The following is an 18,029-nucleotide window of genomic DNA, read 5'->3' as shown; positions in this document are numbered from 1 at the left end:
TGTTGAGCTATAGAAGTGGTTTTATGTCAGTAAGTGATGGTGGCAGTGGATGCAAGAACAGGCATTGAAAGAAGAGTTACATCATGGTGTGTGTGTGTGTGTGTGTGTGTGTGTGTGTGTGTGTGTGTGTGTGTGTGTGTGTGTGTGTGTGTGTGTGTGTGTGTGTGTGTGTGTGTGTGTGTGTGTGTGTGTGTGTGTGTGTGTGTGTGTGTGCGCACACATGCGCGGCACGCATGTAAATTATAACTTTACAAGTGAACAAGTAAAACTAGCTTATTGTTCCAGTGTTTGTAGTTCATTGTGTTAATCAGTGGCATCACTAGTGCACTTATTACAGCCAATAGTAGCCACAGCAGTGTGAGCCTGAGTGCAGTGCAAGCATGGTAGATGTGCCTGTAAGAAGGATTTCAACATTTGTCAAAAATGATGTTTGAAAACTTTGAATGTTATTATAACATTTTTAAAAATGTTGCATTGCATTTAAGAATTTTGCCAACTTTCGGACTATAGTCATTCTCTTCGTGCAAGCTTCGTATTTGCTTTGCATTCATTTCCCCAATCAAATATGTTGAGCTTTCTTACAATTTGATTAGTGTTCGAATATCGAACCCACATTTAACATCCCTCGTCTATAAATGTGGTAGTACAGATACCAGAGTATCATGCAAACAATAGATGTTATATGCCAGCACTGTTGCATGTATGGGTTTGTGTATGTACTATACTAGTATGTGCACATGCAGTGTTTCACTTAAACTGTTGGACTGCACCTATCGCTTTCAGCTTTCTTACTGCCATCTATGACCATCTAGAACTATCAAGCAGTTCTATGCCACCCATGTAAAAAACATGTTACATGGGTGATTTTTGGTCTAACAATGTGTACTTGCTAGTTCTCAGTGGATTATGACCAGGAAAAGACCTTTCTGTGCTGTGGAGGTCCTACAAGGGCCATGGAACAAAAGACTGGTTCAATATATCTCATAGCCAGACGAGACTCAGACAATCAGAGATTCTTGCCTACCGATATGTCTGGTCACATCTAAATTCACTCTAAGCTGTCCATACTTTCCCCGACCACCAAACTTTTCATCAGAGAGTTCCGTCTTTTCCGACGTGCAGCTTTCCGAACTCTTAATTCGGATTAATGCTTTGCAGAAGTTTCGAGTGACGTCATTTTGTAGTTGAACCGGACCTTTCAGACAAAGTTTGGTGGTCGGAGACAGTATGGACAGGTCTTAAGGGATAAACCTAAGTGGATACAATTTATAGATTAAAATAAATAAATAATAAAAACTACATTTTAAACTTTTGGGTGGTCCTTTATATTGGGATGGTGGTATCTCTGATAGACTGGCTACATTATAAGACTAATTGGTTCTTAAAGGAGAGTTTCTGGGTAAAATAGACCCCCAGTCAAGATCCACTGGTAAGCCAAACCAACACTGGTGGCTGTTGAATAAGGAGCAAAACATAGAATCGTCTAGTATCATGTTTCCATATACTATTGTCTGTTGTTTGACAATCCAGAAAGCATAAATGTGCTGCTAAGATGAAATCGGTGACCTATTGAAATCTGGTACCCCTGACCTGTATAGATTGTGCCGTTTGCAAGGATTTAATGAGGAACAATACTAACAAAAGCTGCAAATGATGGTTGGTTCTTCAAGATCCTTTAATCGTATTCGTACTAGTTGGACAGCAATGCTTTTTGGAAACCCTATATCTACAGTAGTAAGCCCATTATATTCATACTGCAGCCTATAGTTATACTTTCATTATATTGTATGAAATGGTACATGACATGTAAAATATATATACACTGTGTTTAGTAACATTTGTAACACACCTTTACAATCTGTCACCTGTCACATCAGCAGATGAATGGAGGTTTTCCTATTGTAGCTTAGGACTTGGGACAAAAGAAGCTGTATACAGTACACATACTGGGAAGAGCGGGAGAGCGACTATCTCTCTTGTCCAGGTTGTAACATTAAATGAAATTTAGAAAGAGTGTGGACAGACAGACAGACAATGATTGACACAATCGTCTCATACTGTGTAGTGATGTCTGAAATTGAATGCCGCATGGACAACGTGTCCTTTGAACAGCTTTCCAAGAAGTAGGAGATCTTGTGTGTGCGTGCGCGCGTGTGTGTGTGTGTGTGTGTGTGTGTGTGGGTGGGTGGGTAGGTGAGAGATACAGCGATATGAGACTGATCTTTGCTCCTTAACTGTTTTTCTGCTTGTTGAGCTCTTGAGTCTGTCTGTCTGTCTGTCTGTCTGTCTGTCTGTCTGTCTGTCTGTCTGTCTGTCTGCCTGTGCCCTGTGTCTGTGTGATATGCTAGCCTGCTGTGTGAAGTATATCAGGTGTTCTATCCCTTAAAAACAGCTGGGGTCAAGGTTCAGTCATGTGAAATCGTACCGTATGTTTGGTATCTCTTACTCAGTCATGTAGCCTCTGTGTTCAATGAATGATACAACACAACAGAGATGAGACAGTTTATGTAGCCTGTGTTGTTCAGTGAATGATACAACGCAACAGAGATGAGACAGTTTGTGAGCAACCTTCAACTTTTCCTGGAGTTTGTGTTGCTGAAGTGTCGCTGTGTTGCCTGATGAAGGTTTGCCAGGTATTTCATGGCAGTGTTGCTCTATTGTCTACTATCTAGTGAACAGGCAGACAGTGCTGCTTAAATGCTTAATATGAGAAGGATTGTCACCGGAAGGTTGGCACTTGGCAGTCTGCATCCTCAGCCCAGCTGAGAACATCTGTATGGGATAAAATAAAAGTGAAAACCTGGGGTAATGTTTGGTTCAAACCATGCTGATTCTGGGTGTTCAGAGTTAAAATCACCTGTAGATTCAATGGCTCAATATCAAATCACAGCACAGTTAATAGTTAAACTTGGTTAAACAAAATTGAAATACATCTAACCAAAATCTAACCATAAATAGGGGAAATCTGAATAGTCTGACGTCTCATTAGTCCGACTTAGGGTTAGGCATAGTTTTACTGAGGTTAGGGTTCAGTAGTTAAGGTCACTAATGAGACGTCGTAAAAATGGGATGTCGGAACAACCCTACGCACCCCATAAATACTCTTCTTAATACATACAGAAGAAGGAAAGGTTTTCTGTTCTATCCAAATCACCCCTATTCTCTGTACACACATACACAGATACTCACCTGCCCCTGTCTCTCTCCTCCAAGAGGTAGTAGGATATGTCTTTTCGTTGGAGTTACCTGAAATTGTGTACAGTATGAAAACAGCATATCACACTGGAAGGGGAAAAAAATAGTCTATCAACTATGGCCTTTCTTTGATGGTCGCAGTCAGCCCAGCGTCCCAGGAATCTTCCTAACAGTTTCATAATTGTTGTTTGGAGCAGATGTGACTTAAATGCGAGCTGCATGTTGAAGGACTAGATTTGAAGAATCGTGATGTGTGTCCATGCTGCTCACCACCTGTGTGAGTGAACAACACACACACACACACACACACACACACACACACACACACACACACACACACACACACACACACACACACACACACACACACACACACACACACAGTGACCGCAGTGACACATTGTGACCGCATAAAGAGAGCGACAGTCAGTCATCAGATTGTCAATCAGTAAGGCAAGGTGCCCTCATTCTGACCTCAGAACCAGAACATTTTGGGTCTTAATCCTTTCTGTTACCCGGCAATATCCAATGTCCCGTCGGGGTTTCCCCTAAATTATATGGTCTAATGATGTATGGGGTCTCCAGCTTGTTGGGTGTTAGCATTATGATATTATTATAAGATGCTGACCGAAGCCTGACTACAGAGACATGGATAGACTTTTAGCACCACTATGATAGACATCACAGGTTTCACAGCTGTGTGTGTGTGTGTGTGTGTGTGTGTGTGTGTGTGTGTGTGTGTGTGTGTGTGTGTGTGTGTGTGTGTGTGTGTGTGTGTGTGTGTGTGTGTGTGTGTGTGTGTGTGTGTGTGTGTGTGTGTGTGTGTGTGTGTCTGACCCACATGATGTTTATTAATAGATTTGATCTGACCCATCCTGGTGGGTTCACTGGGGGCGTTGGCACGCGTGTGTGCGCACAGAATATGCGTGTGCAGGGAACAAACTTTTTGGCTGGCTGGTCAAAGTGGCTGTATAAAAAATAAAAATAAAACTACTAGCCAGGTTTATACTAATATAATATCTTCAAATGCAATTTTCAATGTCAGAAGAAGGCTGATCTACACCTCAAAGGTCGGTAACAGGTGCATAGGACAAAAAGGTGCAAATGTTCAGAAGGGAATGTCTGATAATAAAATCAAAGGAAGAGGTCCCGCACACTGTCTGAATTGAAACTTGCAAAAGATATTGCTCTTTATAAAGTCGATGTTTCAGTCAGACTCGTTAGATCTTCATCAGGACAGACAATGTCATAAGATAACCATAAGGAGTAATTTGATAAATCTTTTGTGGACTGAAGGCAGACCTGCAAACCCACACAAGGCTGAAAAAGAAACTTTGTTGAAGGGGTCCAGGGATGAATCTATATGCTGGCAAGTGTCTAGTAGCATACCAGAGTGAAACTGTTAACATTAATGCCATAGGCCTACAGTACTGCAGTTCAATCTACACAAGTCCCAGCTAACACTGTCAGCTGCTCTTCTATTTATTTTACATTTGTAGTAGTAGTCTTGGTCATGGATGACATTTTGCACCATTTACCGATTAGAGCTCCCTAGTTACACAGGTATCTATAAGTATATTCTAACCCAAGGGTCTTCAACAGGGGGTCCGGGACCCCTAGGGTGTCCTCAGGGGGGGCTCCAAATCTTTGTGTGATAGAAACTTTTTTATATTAACCACTTCAGTGATGTCATTACGTGCGCATCTCATTCAAGTCACCCAGGGACTCATTCATGTCATGGTCCTGGGGTCCCGGGGATGCGCCTCCATTGGAGTCCATGTTAAAATAATTTACCGTGTAGCGGTAAAAGAAAAAAAAACACCACCATTGTTCATGGGTGAAAGCATCCTACTTTACCCTACGTTAACACAAATAAAATCCACGTAAAAAGTCTTAAACAGGCGATAGAAACATCAATGTTTTGATTCCACCGACGTCCGACGCCATTTTGCGCGCGTAAACTTTATATTGAAGACTCATACAACTTTTTTGGGACCCATTTGAATGACCACCTGTGGGTCCCGGGACCCATTACATTGAAAACCTAGTAACATCACTGCCACTTGAACCATAGTGTCCATATTCTGAGAACTTAAGCCAAAAATAGCAGATATACAAGCTCACAAGTTGTGAGCTTGTAGATCGGCTATTTTCGGCAAAGAGGTTTGGTGTAGAGGAGAAAAAAGAGCACACCAAGTACAGAGTGATAGGTCAACTTTATTATTTATTGACGGTGGTTAAATATCTGAAAACACAAATTGACATGAATCCAAAACACGCTGATCATCGTGCTGTCAAAAGATGAAACCATATGGAATCTATGAAAAGGTTGTGGGGGTCCCTGCTTCATCTCTCTCTCAACTAAGGGGTCCTTGGCCTGAAAACGTTGAAGACCCCTGTTCTAACCTAACCATAGTAATGATAATCATATGATTAAAATAATCATATAAACCTGACCAGAGGGCAGAGACTATAGTCTATACCTATGCAGTTTAAAAAACCAACTGTTCTCCAGCAACACATCACAATGCAATGTGTTATTGCGTTGTTACTGTAGCTTGTAGATCTGTTCGTTTTTGGCTTTCAAAACCGTCTGCTGATGGTACCACAACTCCCTTCGTCCCTGACAACTTCTTTGAATCTTGGACTTAAAGAAGTTAATTGTGCACTTGTTGCACACACGTTGGCTGCAAGGCTTTAAAAAAGCATGGCTTTAGGCAGAATCCCAAACAAAGACTTTCACCTTGATTTCCCAGCCAAAGAGGAAATCTACACGCTATTGGCGGTTGGCAGGTGCACATTATGTTCTCTGTTTGTAAGGGCACACTGTGTATTATGTACACTTAATTTTTAAATTAGTTTATTTGCATTAAAAGTGTGTGTTATCACTGTTATGCTCAGTCTGCTGATACTATGACATTTGTCATTGAATAAACTGTGGTTTAAATAAAGCTTGAATGCAGAAATATGCAGTTTACTGTGCACACACACACACACACACACACACACACACACACACACACACACACACACACACACACACTGCCAAATAAAGTGGTGTCGAGGCTGGTGTTAAAGAGATTCACATGTGACAGCTGAGGCAGTTTCTGAGAGGTGTGTGTGCATGTGTGTGTGTGTGTGTGTGCACGTGCTAGGTGATACTTAAGCCCTATATACTTTGTTGTATGACAAATATTGAAAGCTCAAAACACATTGCATTGTGACACGTGAGCTTGTAGATCTGCTATTTTAGTTATTTTTGAAAATCAAATCAAAATACATTTAAAAGATTTGCCCAAAATAGGGACAGTGGGAGACCAGGGTTAATGTGGGCAAATGTATTGACAGGCAGAGTTGTTCAGGTTTGCGAATGACAGGAATCTGCTTGGAGACCCAAAGCAGTTATTCAGCACTTTAATTAAAGCTACACTAATACAATTGAGCTTGTACTTAACAAATTGACTCAGCGGCGATTCAATACGCCAAGCAGTTTCGCTGCAAGACCCTCAAGTGGCCTGGCTTGACCAGCCATCTCGGTCTGGACTTTCTTGACCTGAATTTAGCCTCTCTAGCAAGTTCTTACTCTGAGGTTGTGTATTGCCCTCTCCAATCAAACGGTTTTGTTGAGGTGAGAGGTTCTTCAGGTGAGGGTACAGGGCTACAGGAAGTTCTGGTAGGCTGTGTATGTTCGCCCTGTACTTTGGTTACTTGAGACACTTGCGGCAGTCGTTCTTTTCCAGTCTTTATCTCTTTGTGAGATGGAGGTAAAAATGGGGACACGGTTAAGGTTTGCCAATCCTACCAAAGGAGACCGTATGAGAGGAAATAATGCCCAAGTTACCACGGTGCAAAACGTCACTGTCTTCTCATCATATTCTCACCCACTCGGTGGCAACTCATAGCATCACTTTTAAGTCTGTTTTAAATCCCCTTTAAGTCTTGCTGAAGTTGCTGTGTTTCCCAATGATAGAGTTGTGTTGATTTTGTTTCCTTGCACTGTTGTTGCTGTGATGGAAGGGGATTGATTGGAAATAGATTCAAAGCTGATTGAAAGCACAGACGAAGTAGCCTACTTGCTCGTGGCCAAAAAGATCTGCTGCTGCCACACACCCACACTTCTATAGTATCGACTTCAAGTAGTGTCTGCTTTCCTTTGAACAAACTCAAACTAATGTTTGTTATTGCACAATAAATAATCTGCCATTAATTACTTTAAAATTCATTATCATTATTGGACAGATTGGCTATTGTTGAATAATTATTAATATTATTATTATTATTATTGTTGTTGTTGTTATTTTCTTATTTCACCCCGCCTATTAGTGAAATATCCAAAATAGGGATGCCAGGGTGAAATTAATTCATGGCCAAATTGATTATAGCCAAATCTAAAAACTATATGACTATGATCATGCCCTAACCAGTCACAACATAACAGGTTCAATCCTGTTTGGAGGCCTTTGTTGCATGTTCTTAGGTTCCTGTCTAAATGAATGAAAAAGGCCTAAAAAGAGTCACCTTGAATGTGCGTCAGAAAACGTGGACGAATCTTAATAGATTATTTACACAGCACCCATCACATAGGAAAGGCTGCCTACTTCTTCATTAACAGCTATGGATTCTTGATGGAGAGGAAAATACAGTTGACTTGTATGATTATCGAGTGAAGTTTAGTTGACTTAAATGCTAGATATCTACTATATCACTGTGTTTTTTTACAGCATATTTGCGCTGGAGTTTACTGTTAGCTGGATTAGATTGATATGTTAGGCAGATAGATCCATCCATCCATTTAGGAAAATGCAATGTACCTAATGTTAGTGGTTAAGGTTAGATCAGATCACACCAGAATATTGACATCTTCCAATGGCCTATCTAGTAACTACTGTAGTGGTGGAAAAGGGGCTTAAAGCCCCTTTTCCACTGGCCCAACACCACACCACTCCACACCACACCGCCCACTTGTGCCAGGTTTTCCACTACAAGGACCTGGGTAGAGGGTGTGAAAGTGGTACTAAACATGGTACTAAAAGTATCCAATCTAGAGTAGGTCTGAGCTAGGCCAAACAGGGCCAAACACTTCATAATGACTGATCACTACTGACTTTTCATTTAGACCACCAGGATATAGTTGTAATACATGATAATAGATTCTATTGTGTTATAACCACTATTATAATCTATTATAGTGTATTATAAATATCATAGTAATACATTAATACTTTATATTGTATTATAATCACAGTTAAAAGGGTCAATTTGTTTCTTACCGATAGGGGTACTTTTGTGTAATGGAAAATGTAGATACTTTTATGTGGTGTGGTGTGGTGTGGTGCTAAAGCTGCAGTCGAAAAGGGGCTCAAAGTGTATGTTGTGTTGTTTATCCACCAGTGCCTGGGCCCTCCAGTTGGTCATGAGATGGTCTGACGTGGAACACATCTATCAACATAAGCCCTATGTACTTTGTTGAATAGGAAGGAAGGAATAGTGAAAATAGCCGATGTACAAGCTCAGAAAGAATGTGACAGATCACAGCGCATAGTGTGATTGTAGAACTATTTTCTTTCATATTTCATATTATTGTGATGAACATACTGTAACACTATCGAACATAGGGGGCAAAAAAACAATGGCTACTTTCGATTAAAGATTCTGAAATCTTTGGAGCTTTTTTCCTATAATGACATAGGGATTCCAGCTTCAATATCACAAAAGTGTGTATGTGTGGGTGTCACCTTTTTGGCTCAGGGCACGCCTATACATATTTGTTTCAACTGAGGCGCCCCTACATTATATTCATAATTTTCACACCCAGCAATTTATATTTATGGCATATTTTAGCGATTATGTTGAGAGGAAAGCGTTGAGATAATAGCCGCTTTGGTTAGAACTGACTTATAACTTTGTACTTCAAGTGTAAAATGATACTAAATATATTTTTAAGTGTCCAAATAAATTCCAAAATATTATCAAATTATCTTGCGGCACCCCTGGACTGCCGTCACGGCACCGTCACCCACTTTGAAAACCCCTGACCTAGTAGCCTACAATGATCCTCAAGCTTTGATGTTCATGGATCCCAGTTTGATTTTATTTGCGTTAAGCCACAACCATGTTGGTTCCAAACTATCAATCATTTAGCTGCGGACTCCCTGAAACCCCCCCAACGTCCCCTGTGGATGAACTACCACCATGCTGAAAACCACAGCAGACCTAGCTGCCTGGTTGCAGGGATGCAACTTGGGCTATGTAAAGACCGACTGGTGGTTTGTTGTGGGTTTGGATTATTTGGAGCTAATGGTTGGTGATTTGGTCTCCACTTCTGGGGGGTCAGTGGTGTCCCCTAGCCTCCTCCCTCTCTTACTAGCTTAGAGACAGACAAATGGCACAGCTGTTGCTATAGTGATAGATTGATTGGCAGCTGTGAGCTGTACTTGATGAGCTGTGTGTTTGGATGTACTGTATCTCGTAATGCAGTGATTCTCAAAATGTTTGTTTTATTTCAAGGACCCCAAGGTTGAAATGCATGCCAGTGGTTATCAAAGTGGGGTCCAGGGACCCACAGGGTTCCAAATTGAACCTTACAGGTCTGTAACTCTGAGAGTGTATGAATGGAACCAAATGGACCTGTAGTAGGGTGCAATGTGTAGGCAATGTGTCTTTGAAAATTATTCTGTTTGAGAGTCACTGCATTAGGCCACAGCTTTGACATTTCAAATGTTTTCTTTAAATACTCTCAAATGTATTAGTATTTTTATTGTAATATTTATTAGTATTATTTTTCAATTTCTTGGACCCCGGCTAAACTCTTGTGTCAGTGTGGTCAATAAACATTGACAAAAACAGTTTGTCATTTTCATGTAGCCATCCTATGAACAATACATTTAAAAAGTTATCAAACATAAAAGAAAAAAGAAAAAAAAAAGTTAAAACTGTGGAGAGCTGGATATGTGAAGTCAAGCATCTTGAGTGTATCCCAGTCCAAGAAAAAAAACTTTAGACCCATCTTGCTGAGTGGTCAGTCAAACTATATACTATTTGAAGCCCCAGACCTGAGAAATAGTGTCAAAAAATCATCTGTTATCATTACAAGTAAGACACCCTAAGGCCGAGAAAGCAGCTGACTGAGTAGCGTCCGGTTAAACAGCGAGTTAAAGCCTGTGAAAGCCACAGACAATCAGCGACACGCCACAGACCCATGTGAGTGAGTGTTACACCAAATGTGTAACTTACAACTTTTTGTGACCTGCCTCCATGGATGGAAAGGGAGAGAGTAACTGAAGTCGATAGCTAATGAAATGTTTTGTATTAGCGGGACACATGGACGGACGGACGGACGGACGGACGGACATGAGCTGGACGCTTTCATACTAACTGTGACCTGGCGGTCGCAATAATTATTATTGTTCTAATCAGTATTTATAGTATTTGGGCAGACTGGCTATCTGGCAGTTAAACTGACTTAATATTATAAACTACATGGATATTGGAAACTCCTCAACATCGTAACATAACGTCAGTACATCCTGTGTGTTGATAAACGCCAGAGTGAACTAAAAATACACAATTGGGAAAGCTATTTTCTGGTTAAGGTAGTAATATAGACAGGGCATATTAGAGAGAGAGACACACACACACACACACACACACACACACACACACACACACACACACACACACACACACACACACATGAATATATTAACCCAAGAGATGACTCAGCATTGTTGCTTTAACCACATATATACAGTACACTTTGTCTTACGATATATACTGAAAATGGACGATCTACAAGCTCACAGTGTGTGGCTGGCATTGTGACTTACATGTTGACAGGTTGAAAGTGCTTAATCGACCGGTGTCAGGTCCTGGATCAGCCCCTCCCACCAAAGACAGCAACATATGATTTCATTGATGATTTCTTTCTGGTTGAGGGTGTGCTCCCTATTTTCCATGACTGGACGCCAATGGTTTGTGACCGGGTTTGTCACCTGTTGCAGGAACCACTGGATCTTTAGGCAGACCAACCCCATTCCCAGTGGACTGGGAAAGCAAATAGATGGAGAGAAATGGAGAGAGACAGGAGAGAGTGTGCTGTACTTTTGGGGGCAAAATGACAGAACAAAGATGGACGGATGGTAAATAACCGAATGGCCAGAAAAGAGAGTTGGGTGGAAGAGAAGAGGACTGGTGCCTGGGGAGGTGGACAGAAGCAGAACGAGGAAAAGGGTGCAAGGAAAAGAAAGGAAAGATTAAGAGAGATACAGATAAAGGGAGAGAGACTGCAGGTACAGAGGAAAGGTGTGATGAAGCAGAATGAGTGGAGGAATGGACACTAGTTTTGAGAGAAAAGGAGAGGTTAGGCAGACAGAGAGGTTCTCTTCATTCACACCGCAGTGGATACTTAGCAGCATTTATCAAACAATATCGCGCATGAAGCAGGGTGTCTCTCAAGGGCCCATGGATTCTCTTTAACCCCTGACCCCTGCTCGGTGCCATTGGACGGAGATGTGTCTGGCCTGGGATTGGTGCTGGAGCTGGTTTGTGTTGCTGAGGGAAAGACACAGGGAGAGGGAGAAAGAGTATTTTGGGCTGGTTGCTGAGAGATAGATAGAGTATTGTAGGCCAGCTGCTGAGAGCTCGATAGAGCGAAGGAGAGAGAGAGAGAGAGAGGGAGAAGGAGAGGGCGAGAGGGAGAGAGAGAGAGGGAGAGAGAAGTAGCTGTATCTAACTAGTATTGTGGGCTGGTTGCTGAGAGAGGGGGGTAGACAGAGAGAGAGAGAGAGGGAGCAGGGCTGGTTGCTGAGACAGCACAGGTTTATTTATAGAGCGCTGGCCGGCCAGCCCTTGGATACCGGCAGCCAATCAGCTGATGAAGAGGGAGGGGCCTTGGCCAATGGCAGCGCAGGAAAGGGGGTGTCAGAGTGAGGAAGTGCTGTGAGTGCCTCTCAGCCTCTTAAAGAGACGGCGGCGCATTTCTCAGTGCCAGGCAAATATTCTCTTTCTCTCTCCCTTGCTCTGGCTCTCTCTTCCCCTATCTCTCTCTCCATTTCTCTCTCTCCCTCTTCCCCTCTCCCTCACCCCACCTCTCACTCTCTCGGTTTCTCTCTCTCTCTGTTTCTCTCTCTAGCAGTGTCATCTCTCCGAGCAGGGCAGAACTCAGTGCCTCATAACAACAGAGTCCTCAGACACACACACACACACACACACACACACACACACACACACACACACACACACACACACACACACACACACACACACACACACACACACAGAGTGACAAAGTGACTAGCCTCTGCTCTAGTTTCCATCCTATCTCGTTGCTGTCCTCGCTGGGAGAACACGCAGTATGAAAGCAGTAGACGCCAGCAGCACAATCCACTTCCAGTGGCTTGTGACACCAGTAGAGCCAGTGAGAGAGCCCCTAGGGACACCAGTAGAACCACTAGGAGACCCCCCTGTCCCCACTTCAGGGGTTATACATACAGACACAGCCTTGGAGATATGGGGGGGGGGGGGGGCCTTATTAAATGACATTAAATTTCAACTTCGGTAATTTCACTAAGTGTTTAACGCGGGAATTCTAGTTTCTTCTCCCCTATTGATTTGGATAAATCACAAACACAAATCCGAAACAACTTTTAATGCCAAGTATGAAATATGGCTTGGCAACTCGATGCAAAAATGGTAACAACAAGACTACTGACAAAGTACAGTAAGTAACGGACGGAAGTGCCGCCCTGTAGACGCTTTCAGCTGTAGTTTATTTTCTAGGCTTTTCTCCTCGTGAGACGAGAAAAGGCTGGGAACGAGGTTAACAGGACTCGAATACAGGGTTACGGAGCACACATCTAGTACTCACATTCAGGGCTCACATCTAGGACTCACATATAGGGATGGGACCATATTATGAAAATTTCATATCACGATTATTGTGACAAAAGAAAAAAATAGCTATTTTTTGGCATTTGACATTTGATAGAGTGAAAAAAACAGGACTCGTTTACAGAGCACACATACAGGACTCAATCTAGAACTCCCATTCAGGGATCACATCTAGAACTCACATTCAAGACTCACATACCGGACTCGTATAGAGAGCTTCCATCCAGGACTCAAATAGGTCTCACGTACAGGAATCGCGTACAGAACTCAAGGTTCGTTAGAATTTCAAGTGAACTGACCGTTATCCACAGAATAAACCCCACCTGAACACAGAAAGCACCAGAAACCCATGCTGTGGTTGTCATAGAGTCAGACACTTCATTTACAGTTTTGAAATTTATGTTGGGGTCCAATTCTAAAATGGCTGCCTCTCTAAGGCCCCCGGTTACGGGTAATTAATATCAGTTCCTCGACACCTGTCAAAGCCTTATGTCCAGAGGTCAACGAGAGCATTTGTGTAATAAACACATTTTTGACACACTTGTCGAGCTGCAGGATGGAACACTGATACCAAATCAAGTTGGATATACAATATAATTATGAAAACAAGATGCAAGAGGTTTTTTTCTTTTTTTTTTAAAGATTTGTTTTTGGGCTTTTTATGCCTTTATTGGATAGGACTGACAGGAAAGGGGGGGAGAGAGACGGGGAGTGACACGCGGCAAAGTCCGCGTGTCACTGGTCCAGATCGGGAATCGAACCGGCGACGCCGCCAGGCATCCATGACTATGTGGCAATGCCTAAGTGGTATGCGCCTGGACCAGTAGGCCAGCGGGTGCCCCGATGCTAAAGGTCTTGCTTGATTTAAATGGCTAGGTTGGACTCTTCTTGTTGCCACTAAAGCAACATAGAAAATGAAAAAGCTTTACTTGTTCCATGCTTTTACAAACTGAACTTCAATTTGTCTTCAACGTCTAGAATAATGCAGTTTACTGTAGACCTACTATGAAAGAACAGGGACGGGAAGGTCAGGCGTCATCTTCAACCCTAACCCTAGAATTCTTTTAAAATAGGTCTCCAAACAGACATACCTGTGCATACACCATACAATAAAGTGTTACGGTATGTGAAGTTGGAGTTTATGTAGGGTGACCAGACGTCCCGTTTTACCCGGGACAGTCCCGTTTTCAAGCTGCGTGTCCCGGTGTCCCGACAAATATCTCTAAAACACTAATATGTCCCGGTTTTCAACATTCACTACAAAATTGTCCCGGTTTTCGCCAGAATTAAAATAATAGTAGCATAGTGGTTGCATAGACATTTATCATGTTCTTTTCATGAAAACATGCTCACCTAACCAATCAGAAAAAAGGAACAAATTCATTGCGTGTCTGAATTCAACACTGAGCCTGTTTGTCAATCACTCACTGCCTGTTTGCAACCCTGCGGTGCGTGTGTGCGCGTGCACGAACGTTAGAGAATGGGCACGCGCGTGCGCGGTAACGTGCGCATTGCTTTTAGGGTCCCAGTTTTAGGCAACAGTGTTTTGCGTCCCGGTTTGAGTGGCTGAAAATATGGTCACCCTAAGTTTATGCAATAGGGTTAGGGTTAGGTGTTGTTTTTCGGTAAATCACTCGAAGATATTGGTAGATATCTGTTGTTCATAATGACGAATATACTCTCCACTGTGTTTGTGTTCCAAATGAGCCACCGTAGTGGACTATGGCGGCTCAAACTTTGGATGACATCATGTGAGAAATCTTGTTTTGCAAGACTTCAGGAAGTACAAACACTGCAGGCAGCATTTTGTCTTTATGAACAACAGATATCTACAAAATATTTCTTTTTGAGTGATACAAATAAGAGATTTAGCGAGAAAATAAACACTGTTTGCGAGAAACAAATTCTATTCTCCTTTGAGGCTGACAGACACAATTTAACCTTCATGACTGATCAAGCAACATCAACATCAAATCATATTTGTATCAATAAATGACCTGAACTGTGTGCTCCAGAGTTTGCATTGGGTTGTCATGTATCTGAGAGCACTGGACCTTTCCTCCTCACTGACTGACATGCGGTGATGTTACTAGTTTTCATAGCTATTACACTGGGTGAAAAGAGAGATTATCTGACATATACTGGTAGAGTATATGACAGTTTATTTACAGATATACTGGGCATATACCGACATTATTGGGTATATACCTTTTTAGGGATATTCTGGCATATTCCTCTGTATTCAGTGATAATCAGTGATATACTGCCCCCAGCTAGACAAAGGCACACCAGGGGGTCTGGTTCATTCCTTTGACCTACAAATTGACTATTTGTTTAAAGAAAGGGGAGGAGGGCAAACAGCCCCCCCCCCCAAAGACAAATTTTAGTTTGCCTTGTATAAAGGGCTTAATTTGCCTTAACTCACATTTTCAAGTAATTACAATGTTGTAAAAAGTAGAAACTTGCAATCTCATGTACTAATTAGAAACAGTTGTATGATACAATACGTCTTTATTTTTGAACATCATAAGAGATACAGTATAGTATTGTACAGTATTGTATAGTACAGTACAGGAATGGCATGCAAATTGACTGGAACCTCATTTGGTCTAAGTCAGGGGTCTTCAACGTTCTTCGCGCCTATAAATGCCTTCGAAGCGTCCCTGTTGCGTTATTTAACCACTTGAACCGTCAATACTTAATAAATTTGACCTTATACTCTGTACTTAGTTTGTTCTTTTTCTCCTCTACAACACACCTCTTTGCTGAAAATAGCCGATCTACAAGCTCACAATGTGTTGCATCATGACGCATTGTGAGCTTGTAGATCGGCTATTTATTTCAAAGTCTACTGTACATAAAACAGAAGCTGTTTCTGATCTGGGTTCAGACAACACCATGACCAACACCAAGTACAGTAGCTCAGACCAGGCAGTTCCTTTATTCTGTCTTAACCAATCACGTTCCTTATCAGTGTGAAAATGTGACCAATCAGGTTTCTTGCTTCAACCTTTTGAATTCAATCTGCCTTGCAGTCTGGCTCTCGGGCAGACAGTAGTAGCCTAACTGCTTGCTGAAGAAGACAGAGGAGAAGTGTTACCTAAATTAATGGATCATTTTCAACTGTTTGGTAAGTTGCAACAAATATAATTCTATGTAAGTAGTCTATTATATGTTAGAGACAGGTAATAGTAGAGACATGTAACCATTTCTCAAAGCATAGCAGCTAACTAAAAAGGGGTTTGTTTTGTTTAAGGGGGACAAACATTGTTGATTAGATTAGATTAAATTAGGTTGTATTGCTTGTTGTTCTCAACATCATATTGTCTGTATTTATCTAGTGACCATTTCTTTCAAACCGTGGACTGGCCTTTTTAACAACTTTTATGGGTTTTAACCACTTAAACATTGCATTGCATGTGGGTCAATTTTTTATTGTGTCTCTGCACCAAGTTAAGAAGAAAGTTAAGAACTTATTGGTGAATGAGGCCCATTGAGAGTAAGTTAAAAGGAACTGTTTGTAAGACCTTTGTGTTCCTGTAATAATTCTAATTTAACAAATTGTTTAACTCACTTAAGCTCTTTTAGACAGTTAGCAGATAGTGACCGTCCCCTTTGTCACTGTAAATGTAAATGGCCACTGCTAGGTGGGGGTGGGGTGACTTTACTGGGCCAGTCAACTAACATTGTTCTCATTAACAGTGTCTGTCTGTTCTCCATATGACCTGTATGTGTCCACCAAATGCGAGGAGGCCTTTATGCCTAACTAACTTTGTGAATCATTCTCTTTGTTAAAGGAATCTGTAAGACGTTTGCACAACTCGGAAAACAACAAACACAAACTATCCCCACAAGAAAGGTAACAATTTGTTCTATGTTGTTCTTTGCTGTATCACATATTGTAGTAAAAAAGACACATTAGCTAGGTACATAGGATATTTGAATTGGGTGATAACACCTTTGAACTTTAAATAGATTGTGTTTGTAGATAAACAACGAAATAAATCCTAATTGCATTTTCCTTGTATTTTAAGCTGCCTGCAGGACCCATTTTGAGTCTTTGAAAAGGAGCCATCGACTGGACCAGCCAGAAAATGCTCTCCGCAAAAAGAAATTGACTATGTCAATGAATCACCGACAGAGAAAGACCAGGGTAAGTTTGGAACTGTTTGTTTTTTGCTGTTGTTATTATGTTTTACATGTATCAATGTAATAATGGTAATTAAATACATACAATTAATTGCTATTCTATGTTTTACAGTTGCTGACCACCAGGATTGCATATCTGGAGACAGATGAAGAAAGAGCTGTGTGGTCGCATGCATGCTGGGAGCTGATGTCAGACGAGGAGGATGCTGAAGTTGACTGGCGCGCGGTGTGGATCGTCTCGCCTCCTCCGGAAAGAGATGCTCAACTCTCCGCTCTCTGCAACGTGCTCCAGGAGAGGAAAAAGAGTGACCCGCGATGGCTTCATCAACACCACCGCATGCACCGAGACGCACTGGGAGAGCACCGCCCATTCATGGCTCTCTTAAACAGTACCATGACTTAAATGGTTATGTTGTCCAGTTTGGACGGAGAGGAAATGGGGAGCGATATCAGCCAGCGATACACTGCACAGAACTGCTCATTTTTGTAATTATTGTCCCCTTTGTGGGAGCAGAACTGTTGTCAGTTCCCTTTTTTTTTACAATTTGTTGTTTCTTCTACAAATGTTTTCTGAATGCTGCATACTGTGAAGTTGAATATTAATCTGTTGCACATAGAACACACTGTGAAGATGTTTACAAAAGTTAAGTACAGTAGCCTACAGTACAGTAGCAACTACTGGAAAAAAATATGCTGTTGGCGTATAGAATATGTCAAACTGTTTGCACATATACATCTGAGGATGCTCTTTTCTTTTCCTGTTGCTCTTTTGCCTTTTGCACTCCTTTATTTTTTAC

The 18,029-nt window shown here is 41.7% G+C and overlaps 1 protein-coding gene across 2 annotated transcripts in view; it reads left to right on the top strand.

The window, feature by feature from the left end:
- dyrk1b (dual-specificity tyrosine-(Y)-phosphorylation regulated kinase 1B) overlaps positions 1-18,029 on the top strand; it is a 167,120-nt gene that overhangs the window by 54,216 nt on the left and 94,875 nt on the right. The gene's annotated exons all lie outside the window — the stretch shown is intronic.

Source organism: Nannobrachium achirus (assembly GCF_963921795.1).
Source record: "Nannobrachium achirus genome assembly, chromosome: 2".
NCBI lineage: Eukaryota > Metazoa > Chordata > Actinopteri > Myctophiformes > Myctophidae > Nannobrachium > Nannobrachium achirus.
The sequence above is the reverse complement of the archived record's forward strand: the minus strand, read 5'-3'. Positions and strand labels throughout refer to the sequence as shown.